Here is a 12,422-nt window from a genome sequence, read left to right as displayed (position 1 = left end):
CCAGGGGAGGTTTAATTGGATATTAAGGGAAAACTCTTTCCCCTAAGTGTTGTCCAACCCTGGCACAGCTGCCCAGGGCAGTGGAATTCCCATCCCTGGGGAGATTTAACAGACAGGTAGATGGGGCAGCTGGGGGCATGGCTTAGTGGTGGCTTTGGAACAGCTGGAGCTGATGGTCTCAGAGGGCTTTTCCAGCCCTGATGATCCAGAGATTCCAAACCCACCTGGCAGTGCTCAGGAGCCAGTGAGGGGAAGTGCTGAGTCAGCAGCACCGCAGCCTTATCTGTGTTGTGCTGAGCCCTCCCTGATGATTGTTCTGGGTTTAGGCAGGAGCAGGTTTTGCTAAGTAGGGCCAAATGCCCAGATCCTGACACTCCCCTGCCTGGTGCCAGCCCCACATGGCTCTGCCAAGCCCAGGATCAAGGCCTGGGAAACTGTCACCTCTGTCACCTCGTGACCTGGTGGGGACATCGCTGCCAGGTAGCATTCAAGAAGCTGCTGGTGTTGTTGTTCTTTGGTTTCCTCTGGGTTTTATTTTCCTAACCATCTTCCAGATGCTGCAGAATCCCCAGATGCAGCCGCAACAAAGTTCTTGCATTTTTAACTTTAAAAAACATAATTGGGTAACTGAGAATAATGACTAAAGAGTGCAATAAATCATGTCTCCACCTGGCCTGGAAAAGGGGGAGGGGTGTGGGGGACGGGTTCCTTTCCCCGTTAATGAGCAGCGCTGAGCCATCGGCACTAAACACTCCCAGAGTCAGCAAATCCCCTCCAGGGCTCTGTGCTCCTGCCTGGGGACCCGGGGACACCAACAGGGCAGGAGGGGACTTGGGAACCTCTGAGGTTTGCCCCAGAGACAAACTGGAATAGGAATGGCACTGGGTAAGAGTCTGAGACACTCCTGCGTCCCAGCAGGAATTTTTGCTGCTCTCCTGCTCTCACCTGTCCAGTAACACAGCTGTGCCCAAGCCTTGAGAGCTGTCTGGGGCAGGAAACAGGAATGATTGTGCTGAAGCTGTTAATGTTCCCATTTTTGCTCCATTATCCATCCAAGCAGGTCTGTCACCCCCAGTGCCAAGATCCCCCACAGCCACAGGACCTGGTGGCAGCGATGGCTGTGGGACACGGGGCAGTGGAGCACCAGGAACATCAGAGTTTCCCTCACTCTCTGTGTTGTGTTCCCAGGACTTGGCTGGGATCTCAGCAGCCTCCAAGGCTCTCCCTCTGCAGGGCAAAGGGAGAGATATTTTTAGTTCTTTGCCCTGCAGCTTTCATGTGGGATGGATTAGGACCCTCTGTGGCAGGATTAGGAGGGAATCCCAGGAGAAGGAAACCAGTGACATCACAGAAGAGTCACGGAATCACTAATGCCTTTAAGATCATTAAGTCAAATCATCAACTTAACCCCACCAGGTTCACCATTAAACCATGTCCTCCAGTGCCACATCCACAGTTTTTGAACACTTCCAGGGATGGTACCTCCCCCACTGCCCTGGACAACCTGCTCAATGCTCTGCATCACGTTTTGTGAAGAAATTCTTCCTGATGTCCAATCTAAACCTCTCTTGGTGCAGCTTGAGGCCATTTCACTGTTGTTTCCTCCCAGATATGACTTTGACACACAGAGTGCTCCTGGGAGGGCAGAGGGAGGGAAAACCAGGGCAGGGGCAGGACTGCAGGGTCCAAGGGGCAGAGCTGTGAGCTCCTTGTGCTCCATCCAGGGCTGGAACAAGGATTCGGCATGAGGGGAGTGTCACAGGTCAGTGACACTGCAGGACATCCACAGCCCTCCTCCAAAGAGACGTTCCCAGCCCAGGCTCCCCATCACTCCCATGCTCTGGAATAGAGTCATAGATTTCTCCCAGCTTGCAGCTTTATCAGCTGTTCCAAAGCAAGATGCTTATCTGCCTGAGCCTCTTCAAGCTGATAGCTGCTCTTATCTCTGCTGCTCTCCAGGGCATTGAGGCTGGGGGATTTGTGGCATAGTCATGGAAAAATTTCAACTTTGGGAGACTAAACCTGGGAGTGATTTCTGGAGTTTTATTGCCCATTGTTCGTTGTTCCAGAGCCTGTGAGGAACTCATGGCCATGGCTGTGTTAAAGGGACATGGAAGCAGAGCCTTTTCCAGCAGACCTTGCTCATGACAGACACAGCCACACGTGTCCCAGACACGGCAAAGAAGTGTCCCATGGGCACGCAAAGGCCATGAGGAGATTGGCACAGAAAGGCCAGTGAGAGACAGGACTAAAAAACTGCCCTGAAAGCTCCAGCTTTGACTGATGGTCATCTAAAATCTCCTTCATCCACCTTTGCAATAAATTTCTGGATTTTGTCCGTTTTGACCTTGGCCAAAGCTCTCCAGCCTCTGTGGCTTTGTCTCCTGACCTTCTCCGTCCTCCTGGGAACTGTGCCTCTGCCCACGGGCTGTTCCCGAAAGCTGCAAGGAAAACATAAACATAATTGAGAAAAAGTAATTGAAACTTGTAAGAGCTGATGAGAGAGTTCTCTCCTTGGCCCGCCGTTCGTCGCCAGGAAATAAACACTTTTATGGCCGCTGTAATTAAAGCCTAAATACAACAGAGACAAAATTTCTGTCATTAAAGGCATCCTCAAAGATCTCATGCCTCCACCTGCTTCCCTCCAATGCCACTTTCCCAGAACTTCATCCACACAGCAACAACTTTCCAGACACAAGCGTCACCTCTAACCTCAGCTAGGCTGAAATTTTCCCAGTTTCTCAGCAGTTTTTCCCCATTAAATCCACCTCATACTGCAGTGCTGCCCTGAAGCTGTTGCCCTCTTGGGTTTGTCCCCATTGCCCAGTGTGACCTGGCCACCTGCATGTCCCCATCACACCCTGAGACACTGGTGGCCCAAGGATGTTGTGGACCCCTCATTCCTGGAAATGTTCAAGGCTGGGTTGGACAGGGCTTGGAACAACCTGGGATAGTGGAAGGTGTCCCTGATCACGGCAAGGGGTGGAACAAAATGGTTTTACAACCCGAACCATTCCATGATTCCACGATGCTGGAGCTGGTAGAAGCTTTTTAATGTCACATCTCCAAGCACTGTGTCTCACACAGCTCTGCTGGCCCACACTGGGGCCAAACCATGGCTAATTCCATCTTTTCTGGAGTGGCTGGAGACCCTTGGGCATGGTGGCTCTCGGAGAGCACCGTGTTGCTGTGTCTATTGTATTTCTAAGCTCGTTAGCTGATTAACCACACTTGCAAGCTGGCTGCCTCGCTGAGGGGCTTCAATGGGAGCCTGGAACAATGCAATGACACAGACAAAGGGTTTAATGGATAATTAATTGTTCCAGCGTGTGAAGTTTCTGTGCAAGGATCCTGGTGAATCAGAGTTTCCGATTTCCACCCCCTTTACAACAGAAGTAAATAGTAACACAGAAATCGTGGAATGGATTGGAAGGTTTCTGAAAAGAGAAGGGCCCGAAATGAGGCTCATTTGGGGTGGGATGCTTCAGCACTGCAGCTCTGTATCCATGTCCTAATCCTTCCACAGAGAGAAGGTGCTGCTTCTAGGAAGGCAAATACAGTAAAAAGAGGGAAAGGGTAGGGTCAGTGGGGACTGTCCAGCCCTGCAATACAGCAAAAAGAGGGAAAGGGTAGGGTCAGTGGGGACTGTCCAGCCCTGCAGGGGACACACTGCCAGTGCTGTAAAGGAGCAGAGGGGCCTGATGCCTTCTCCATCCCTCTGAGCTGCCCAGGATCGTCACCAGCACCCCCTGTGAGCGCTTGGCATGGCAGCATCCCTGTGCCAGCAGATCCACAGGGACAGAGTCACAACATGCAGAGAACCCAACACACCCACCCAGTGCTACATTCCCTCCCAGAGCCCTGATCCCACACCGGAATTTCTGCCCTTTTCCTTGTTTTACCAGGTGTGTTTGACACCTCACAAAGGCCCAACACCAGCACAGGGCGCAGAGCCTGGGGCACAAGGGTACAGGGAGAGACTGCACAAACACACACACACATACAGAGGCACACACAGCAATGCTTTCCCCTGTCTGTATTCCTCTCTCTCTCATTTCTGAGCTGTGGCCAGACCCAGGGAGAGGAGCTGCTCCCATCCCAGGCCCAGCACAAAGCCGGGCTCAGCGGGGCCGGGCACAATGGCAGATTACATTAGAGACAACAGCCAGACGTGTCCTTGTCATCCCAGGTTAATATGACTATGGATTAATGCTGTAGCTGCTGATTGTTATGGAAATCCCCCCATTTAGCTCCTTCCCAAAGCATTGACAGTTCTAGCCTTGAATTCCGAGCAGGGGTGGAACTTGTTAATGGATTTCATTTTCCTGCAGGAAGCCAAAGCATTTAGAGGGAGAGGCAGCGCCAGGGTGCTGACTTCCTGGAAGGCTTCCAGCCTGCATTGAGGCACCGTGGACGCCTAATCCCTTGCTCGGATGCAAAGAGCCGTGTTGGTCTCGCCTCTCTAGGAAAAAGGAGGAATTTGGGTGTGGGGAAGTGAGCGTTCATGGGATTGTTTCCTCCTGAAGCCTCTCCTGGCCTGGGTAATGAATGTCCCGGGCACATCCCTCTCCCTGTTCGCAGACACGCCTGGCACTGCACCTGCAGCAGGGATGGCTCTGCCAGCCTGGGCTGCCTGCTGCCAGCTCGGGGACTGGAGCTGCTGCCATGCCTGTGCTTTGTTGCCATCTTGTAGCTGCTGAGTGTGTTCCTGGCTGTCCCCTGGCCGATGGGAATGCTCCACGTTCCCGCAGTGCGGCTCAGCCATGCCGCTCTCTCCCTGCACAGCTCCCTCCTCTTGCATCACTTTGTCCCCGTCCCCCTGAGCAAGAGGAGAATATCCAGCTGCTCCTGAGCAAACCTGGAATGTCTCTGTACATTCCTACCTCAGTGAAATATTTAGAATTATGATTCATGGGGCAAGTGTCCAAAAACCCGAGCAAAGGAGGGCTCTGACACCGGCACAAGGAGCAGATGGGGCACAGACACACAGAATTAGGATTTTCCTTACAGGTATTCGGGTTATGTACAAAACCAGGGTCCTCTCCCCTTCCCTTCTCATCAGGAGTGATCATTAGTCCTTGCAAGATGGCCCAAATTCTTTCTGACATTTTTCTTGACTTCTGCTGGCGAAGTTCGTTGCTATTTCATCACCCTGTCAAAGGCCACTGCTGCCCATGGGAAGGGATGAAACCCCATTGATCCCATCCCATCCCATCCCATCCCATCCCATCCCATCCCATCCCATCCCATCCCATCCCATCCCATCCCATCCCATCCCATCCCATCCCATCCCATCCCATCCCATCCCATCCCCTCCCACCCCATCCCATCCCATCCCATCCCATCCCATCCCATCCCATCCCATCCCATCCCATCCCATCCCATCCCATCCCATCCCACCCCATCCCATCCCATCCCATCCCATCCCATCCCATCCCATCCCATCCCATCCCATCCCATCCCATCCCATCCCATCCCATCCCAGTTCTGCCACAGCAAAACAAACCCAACACAAATGAAGCCAAGTAGTGCCATGGCTTTTTCCACAGTGCAGGGAGCTGATTCCCGAGCTGATGCTCCCGTTGGAACAGAGCCCTCGGTGGGAGGTGACAGCAAAGAGACACCCGGGGTCCTCCCCTCTGCTGAAACAAACACGTGTTCCGTGGAGAAACCAGTTTCCAGAGGCAGTGGCTGTGTCTGACAGCAGTTTTACACACTCCCAGCACACAAGATACCTGATCCTGGCGGCAGCTTTGGGATGCTGCTGCAGCACACGCCGTGCATAGCAATAACACCAATGAATCCCGTCCTTAATTGTCCCACTCCCGGGGGTGACAGGAGCTCCCTGTCCCAACCCTGTTGCTGTGGAGATGCCTTGAGGGATCCCACACTTTGGAGCCTGCCTTCAGGTGCAGGAATAAGCAGCACAAACAGTCCGGAGAGACAAAGCTGCCCTTCTCATGGAAATGCCTCCCCGGGAAGGGAGGGAGGGAAGCAGAGGGTCTCTAGCCATGGAGATGCAGCATTGTTTCCCAGTAATTAGCATGTTTTCCAAAGCTTTGCACGAGTCACCAGCAGCCTTTTAAGGGGATTTTGCCAAGGAGCATTTAAATGGAAATCCCCCGGGGATGCAGATCCTCTGTTGGGGTCTCCCGGGAAGGTGGCTGCTTCCCAGGGGAAACCAGCCCCACCTGCTCACTGGGTTTATGTGGATCTCAGATATCCGGGGGGTTTTCTTGTGCTCCAGTATGGGGACAGCATTCCCACTGCAGCCCCTCTCCTGCAGTGCTGCTCCTCAGCCCCAGCTGCTGCATCCATGGATACAGGAGGGTCACTGCTGCTCCCTGCCCTTCTGCCCAGGGGTGCCCAGGGCACACCGTGACTTCCTGAGGGAGTAAAACCATGGAGTCATGGAATACTCTAACTAGATGAAGCCCCTTCCAACCCCAAGCCTTCTGTGATGCCATGTGTGGAGCAGCACTGTCCCAGTAGGGGCTGAAGAGATCCCAGGGGACAGTGCCAGTCGCTGGTGGCACTGGCAGGGAGCTCGGTTCTCTTCAGGAAAGCCACGAGGAGACACCTGGAAGAGTCACAGGCTGGAGCCACCCAGCTTTTGGTCATCTGGATGAGCAACTCCAGGTCCCTAAACCAGCATTTGGAGACAGAAATTACACCACCTGTGGCCAGAAGTGATGGAGACCTGCAGCATCCCCCCACAGCTCCATCCAGGTGCAGGTACTGAGGCAGTACAGGTGCAGATGCAGATGAAGGTGTAGATGAAGGTGTAGATGCAGGTACAGGTGCAGATGCAGATGAAGGTGTAGATGCAGGTACAGGTGCAGATGAAGGTGTAGATGCAGGTACAGGTACAGGTGCAGATGAAGGTGTAGATGCAGCTACAGATGCAGATGAAGGTGCAGATGCAGCTACAGGTGCAGATGAAGGTGTAGATGCAGGTACGGGCGCAGGTGTAGATGAAGGTGTAGATGCAGGTACAGGTGTAGATTCAGATGAAGGTGTAGATGCAGGTACAGGTGCAGATGAAGGTGTAGATGCAGCTACAGGTACAGGTGCAGATGAAGGTGTAGATGCAGCTACAGGTGCAGGCAGACACCATGGGCAGCCCTGAGAGGTGTGGGCAGTGAGTGCCAGTCCCAGTGGCCAGGCTGGATGTCCCTCCCTGGATGAAGATCCTTCTGCAGCCTCACTTTGCCCTTCACCACTCTTTTTCCCAGCCCTGTGGCAATTCAGACATTCCCTACCAAAACCCTTTGTGGCTTCCCAGCTGAAGGTTTCAGTGACCAAACTGCTGCATCTGACTCAACCCCCCGCTCACTTTCCCACTCAAAGGAAGCTGCAATTTTGCTCCTTTCCTCAAGGATGAGGAATTTCAGCCCAGTTTATTGTGCAGGCCTGTATCTGAGAGATTTTCCTGGCCTGGTGATTTATGCCAGGGCCTGAGTTATAACTCCCATTTCTGTTTAAAAGCTAAACACTCCAATAGTGGGGACTATTACTGTCAGCACGTCCCAGCTCCCAAGATCCAATCGAGCCAGAGCTGACATTATCTGGGTGTTTGTCTGCCTGATGGAGCTGCCTTGCTTTTCCCTCCCTCACATATTGCTGTCTCAAGGACTGTTTTCCAAGCAACAATTCATGTCTCCTTCAGTCATCAGCGAAAACAATCAAGCTCAATTTTATTTTTGGCAGAAATCAAATGCTAAATGAGATCTCGGAATCATAAACAAGAGTGATGTCGACAAATCAGAGGGAATTCAGGGAAGAGAGGCACAGATGATGAAGGGGCAGGAGGGATTGATGGTGGGGAAAGATTAAAATAAGGAAATACAGCCAGGCCCAGAGAAGACTAACAGGGAATATAATGGCTGTCTAGGAATATCTGAAGGGTGTAAACACTGAAAAGGAAGAAATATTGTCCAGAATGGCCCAAAAGCAGTGGAGCTATGAATAAAGGTGATGAAACTAAACACGGGGAAATTCAGCCTGAACACCAGCAGAGCTTTTCCCCATTTCTGCTGATCCAGCCTCTCCCAAGGAAGGCAGGATAAACACTGTGCTTGAGTGTTCTGAGCCTGCCAAGGAGAACATCCCTTCAATAAATAATTGGCACTGGAACGTTTTCAGCTTTCTACTCTTTCCTCATAAGCAGCTGAGATGAATGAATATTCCATGATGGAGAGTTTACTCAGTGAATCTGGCTGTGGACATCACTCATACTCTGCTGATGAATGGATCACACTTCAATTCATCTCAGATTGGTCTTACCTGATTCTTTTTTTTTTTTTTTTTTTTGGCAAAGGGTTGTACTGGATGCACTGAGTGCCCTTGGAGAGCTCTCTGTGCTGGTGGGTCCTGTATCTGCCAGCTTTTCACAGAAAAAGGAAAAGCTGTCCACTGTCCTGGCACTGCCTCCCCTAGGGCACAGGGGGGCAGTGGGGAAGTTTATCTTTTGCAGGAAGTCTGCTTCTGCCTCCAACTCATGCTGTGTGGGAGCTCCTGGATTTGAGGGCTGAGTGGGATGTGCACCCTTCTCCAGAGCCCCATGGAGTGGTCCCAGGTGTTCCTCTGGGAAGGAGAGCTCCAGCCCTGCCAGTTCCACCAGGGGCTCACCCAGGCAGCTCCACAGGGAAGCCCAGAGGAGCCCAAATAGGAAACACATTGGGGATTAGTGGGAGAGATAATTCCAGCAGACGGGGCCGGGCTGGCCTTGATTAGTGCAAATCACAGCGATCGCTGCTGGTTGCAATCCCAGCAGAAGCAATTCCTTTTTTATTGTGATTTCTTCCTGATTGTGTTTGGGGTTTTTCTCTCTCTGGTGTGGAGTTGAAGCGACCTTGACTTGTAGTTTAGGATCAGATCTGGTCCTGTCAGGGAATTGCTGTAATCTGATTACACAGGATTGTCCCCCACATCTGTGACATGACGGCTTCAATTGCACTTGAACTGTCCTAAAACTTCCTTTGTTTTATTGAACGAGCAGAAATATTTTACTTGAACACATCTTGGGCTCTCATTAATGAAAGCAGTGCCTTGGTCCTACTTTGCACTGGGGATGTCTGGCAGCTGAAGGCACTTTGGCTAAACCACCCTCAGGTGTGGCAGCAATGCCACCCTCAGGTGTGGCAGCAATGCCACCCAGGTGGTGCCACAGGGGGGCATTTGGGTAATCCAAGCAGCAGGTGCCAGTCAAGGCCCTGTCAGAGAGCCCAGCTGCTCCAGCCAGATGGTCCCATGGGTCCTGGAATGGGTCCTGGGATGTGCCCTGTGGTGGCTCTGCCACGCTGGAGGGTTCCTTGTGCCTGGGGTGGCTCTGCCAGGCTGGAGGGCGGTCCCTGCTGTGCTGCAGGGAGAGGCTGAGGCAGCTCCCAGCCCTTCCCTCTGTGCTCCCCACACTCCTGCCCGTGCTCCTGCTCCCACCAACCATCACCTGCGGGATCTGGTGATTTCTCAGAGGAGCCAAAAACCCTCCAAGCAATTAAATGAACTCCTGCACAACCCAGTGCTCACTGCAGGGACACGCTGGGGCCGGTGCCAGATGAGCAGCCCCACTCCAAGCAGAGCTGGGACAGCAGTACCGGTGACCTGGGAGCCCCTGAGGGCTCTGATTTGGGGAGAGCTGGCAGTGAGGGGGTGCCAGCTGGGCTGGTGACCCCAAATGCAGCTGCAGCATTTGCAAATGTATCAAAGTATCCCAGAGGGTGAGGGTAGGGGCTGTTCCTTTGTTTAATTGCAGGATGGTTTCTTTATCTAAAAGAAGAGATAATTAGTGCCTTCTGGAAGAGCCAGCCCTTCCCTGGGCACAGAGCAGGCTGCAGAGAGGTCCCTGGGCAGGAGCTCAGCCCATGAGCAGCCCTTTTCCTCACCTCCCTCCCTTTGTCCATCCTGATCCATTTAGGATCTCTGCTCATTCATCCCTACACTTCACTCCCCCTCTCCCTGCCTGTCAGATTTCACCCTCCCTTCCTACCTGGAGAGATGGAATTGGAAGGTTTATGGAAGCACTTTTGGAGGCAGCCCTCACCCTTTGTTTCTGCGATGGCATCTGGTGATAATAACAGCGCAGCAGCCCCAGACCTCCTGGCTTCAATTACTTTACAGGATCAGCTAATCCCAGTTAAAATTACCTTTGTAACTGAAGGATAATTGTAAATCAGGCTCTCTCCTGCGCTCGGGTGTGCTGAGAAATGGTTGCTGAGATGCTCTGTGTGCCAAGGTTGCAGAGATCAGCGGATGAGGAGCAGGCGCTGGGAGATGCTGTCCCAGAAGGTTGGGTTTCCTTTTCAAAGCAAATTCCAAACAGATGGGCCCTTTTTTCCCTGTGGCTCTGTGGAGTGGATGGGTTTGAAGTGATGGAAAGGAGACATTTCACAAGGGGGTTTTGCCTGGGTGATTTTCAGTCTCCAAGGGTTCTCCCAGGGTTGCTCCATGAGGAGGCTGATGTAGAGGTTGGCTCAGGACAGCTCTGGCAGTGCCCTCCTTCCTCAGGATTCTGGGAGCAGTGTCCAGCTGTGCACCCCCCAAAACACCAGCACAGAGCCCCAGGTCCAGGGAAACACCACATGAGGCTGCAGGCAGGGTGAGGGCTGAGTTTGTCCCCCTATGTTGTTCTCAGCCTTGACTCAAGCAGGGACAAGGGCAATGGGTTTAACTGAAGGAGAGACCAGTCAGATTGGTTATATTTTTTTAAAATGAGGGTGAGAAAACCCTGGTACAGGGTGCCCAGAGAAGCTGTGGCTGCCCCTGGACCCCTGGAAGTGCCCAAGGCCAGGTTGGATGGGGCTTGGAGAAACCTGGGCTAGTGAAGGTATTCCTGCCCATGGCTGGAATGAGATGGACTCTAAGGTTCCTTCCAACTCATCATAGAATTCCATGATTCCATGATCTCTTCTCATGCTGAAGCCTCTCTGAGCTTTCCACCACCTCACATTGTCAGGACATCTCTCTGGAACTACCACCAAGCAAATCCTGCCACGATTCTTCCTTCCATGGCAGATAAATCTCTCCTGAACTGCTTTATCCAAACACTGTGTTCTGCTTTATCACTTTGACCTTACAGTAACTTCCATGGCAGCTTCTGCAAATTGTTCCTTTAAAAGCTGACATTCCCTGGCTGTGACCCAGCTCTCGTTGTGGTTGCCTCCTCCTCCCTGCCCAGCCCTCCTGCCAGCCTTGCCCTAGCATCCATGGCAATCTCACCACCTGCCCCTGAGCAGCAAATTTATTTTCCCTGGCAGTTTAGTTGTAAGCCCTGATGAAGGATCAGACAGACTCTAAAGGCTCAAAGACTCAATAAACTTTATTAAGTCCATGACAAGCTGAACACTCTCCCCACAGACTCTGATATGGCCCCAGGTTTCAGGAATTGCTTGGTGCATCCCACAGAAAAACCCAGTCCAGCATTGTTTGGCAGAACTTACCCACAACTGCAGAACAGATCTCTAAAAAAAAATAATAAATGAGGCAGGTGTATTCCAAGATAAATCATCTGGTCAGGTGCTGCCAAGAACAGCACGGAGTTAATCTGGAGCACATAATTCTTCCTGTGAGCTGCTGTGGGGCTGTGTCCTGTGACCAGTGGTGCCATCAGGGCAGCTCTGGCTCCCTGGCAGGGACAGAGAACCCCAAAACTCCCATCAGTTGTCCCAGTGAGGGTGGGGCACACGGTGTGGGGCAGACCAGGTAATACAAGAGCAGAGCAGCTCTGCCCCTCTCCCTGTGTGCAGGAGATGCTCCTTCCTCCCCCCAGCCCAAGGGTTTGACAGTGCAGGGAGGGGGATAGGGGGCCTGCCCAGGGAATTTTCCTAATGCAAGTAAGAGTTAAACCCAGCTCAACACACTGGGAATGCAAAGAGCAGCAATGCCACGAGCAGCCTCTGCTTGCACCAGGGCTCCGGGAAAGGTTTGTGATGTCTGGAGTTCGCTGAGAACTTTCCCCAAGAAAGATAAAAATGGGGGAATAGTGGCATGATCAATGTTGCTATTTTGTCCTCCTCAAATTGTTTTTCTTGTGTAAGTGTAGCCCAGCACTCTGGTGCCATTAGGCCTGTCCCCTATTTTTCAGTCTGCTTTATGAAAGCTATTGATCTCCAGCTGCTCGAGGATCCGTCAGCCCCGGCTCATCCCAGCCCATTACAGACTCTGCTCTCTGCAGTGACGGGGGATCAATGCTGGCCTGGGCACGCTCACACTCCAGCCCCAGTGTGCCTTTATTGATCTCTGGGTTCTGAGCTACCTGGGGACACTGGCAGGTGACAGGGGTGCCTGAGGCAGCGGGGAGCAGGCTCAGATCACCCAGCAAAGCTCCAGCACCACATCTGCCTCTCTGCTGCTGAGCTCGCCTTAATGATCTTTGATTTGCCTCTTGCAGCAAGTAAATAATTGTGTAAGGCCAGGAGCCTGCT

The sequence above is a fragment of the Melospiza melodia genome, chromosome 16 (assembly GCF_035770615.1).
Source record: "Melospiza melodia melodia isolate bMelMel2 chromosome 16, bMelMel2.pri, whole genome shotgun sequence".
Taxonomy (NCBI): Eukaryota; Metazoa; Chordata; class Aves; order Passeriformes; family Passerellidae; genus Melospiza; species Melospiza melodia.
Note: the sequence above shows the minus strand (reverse complement) of the source record.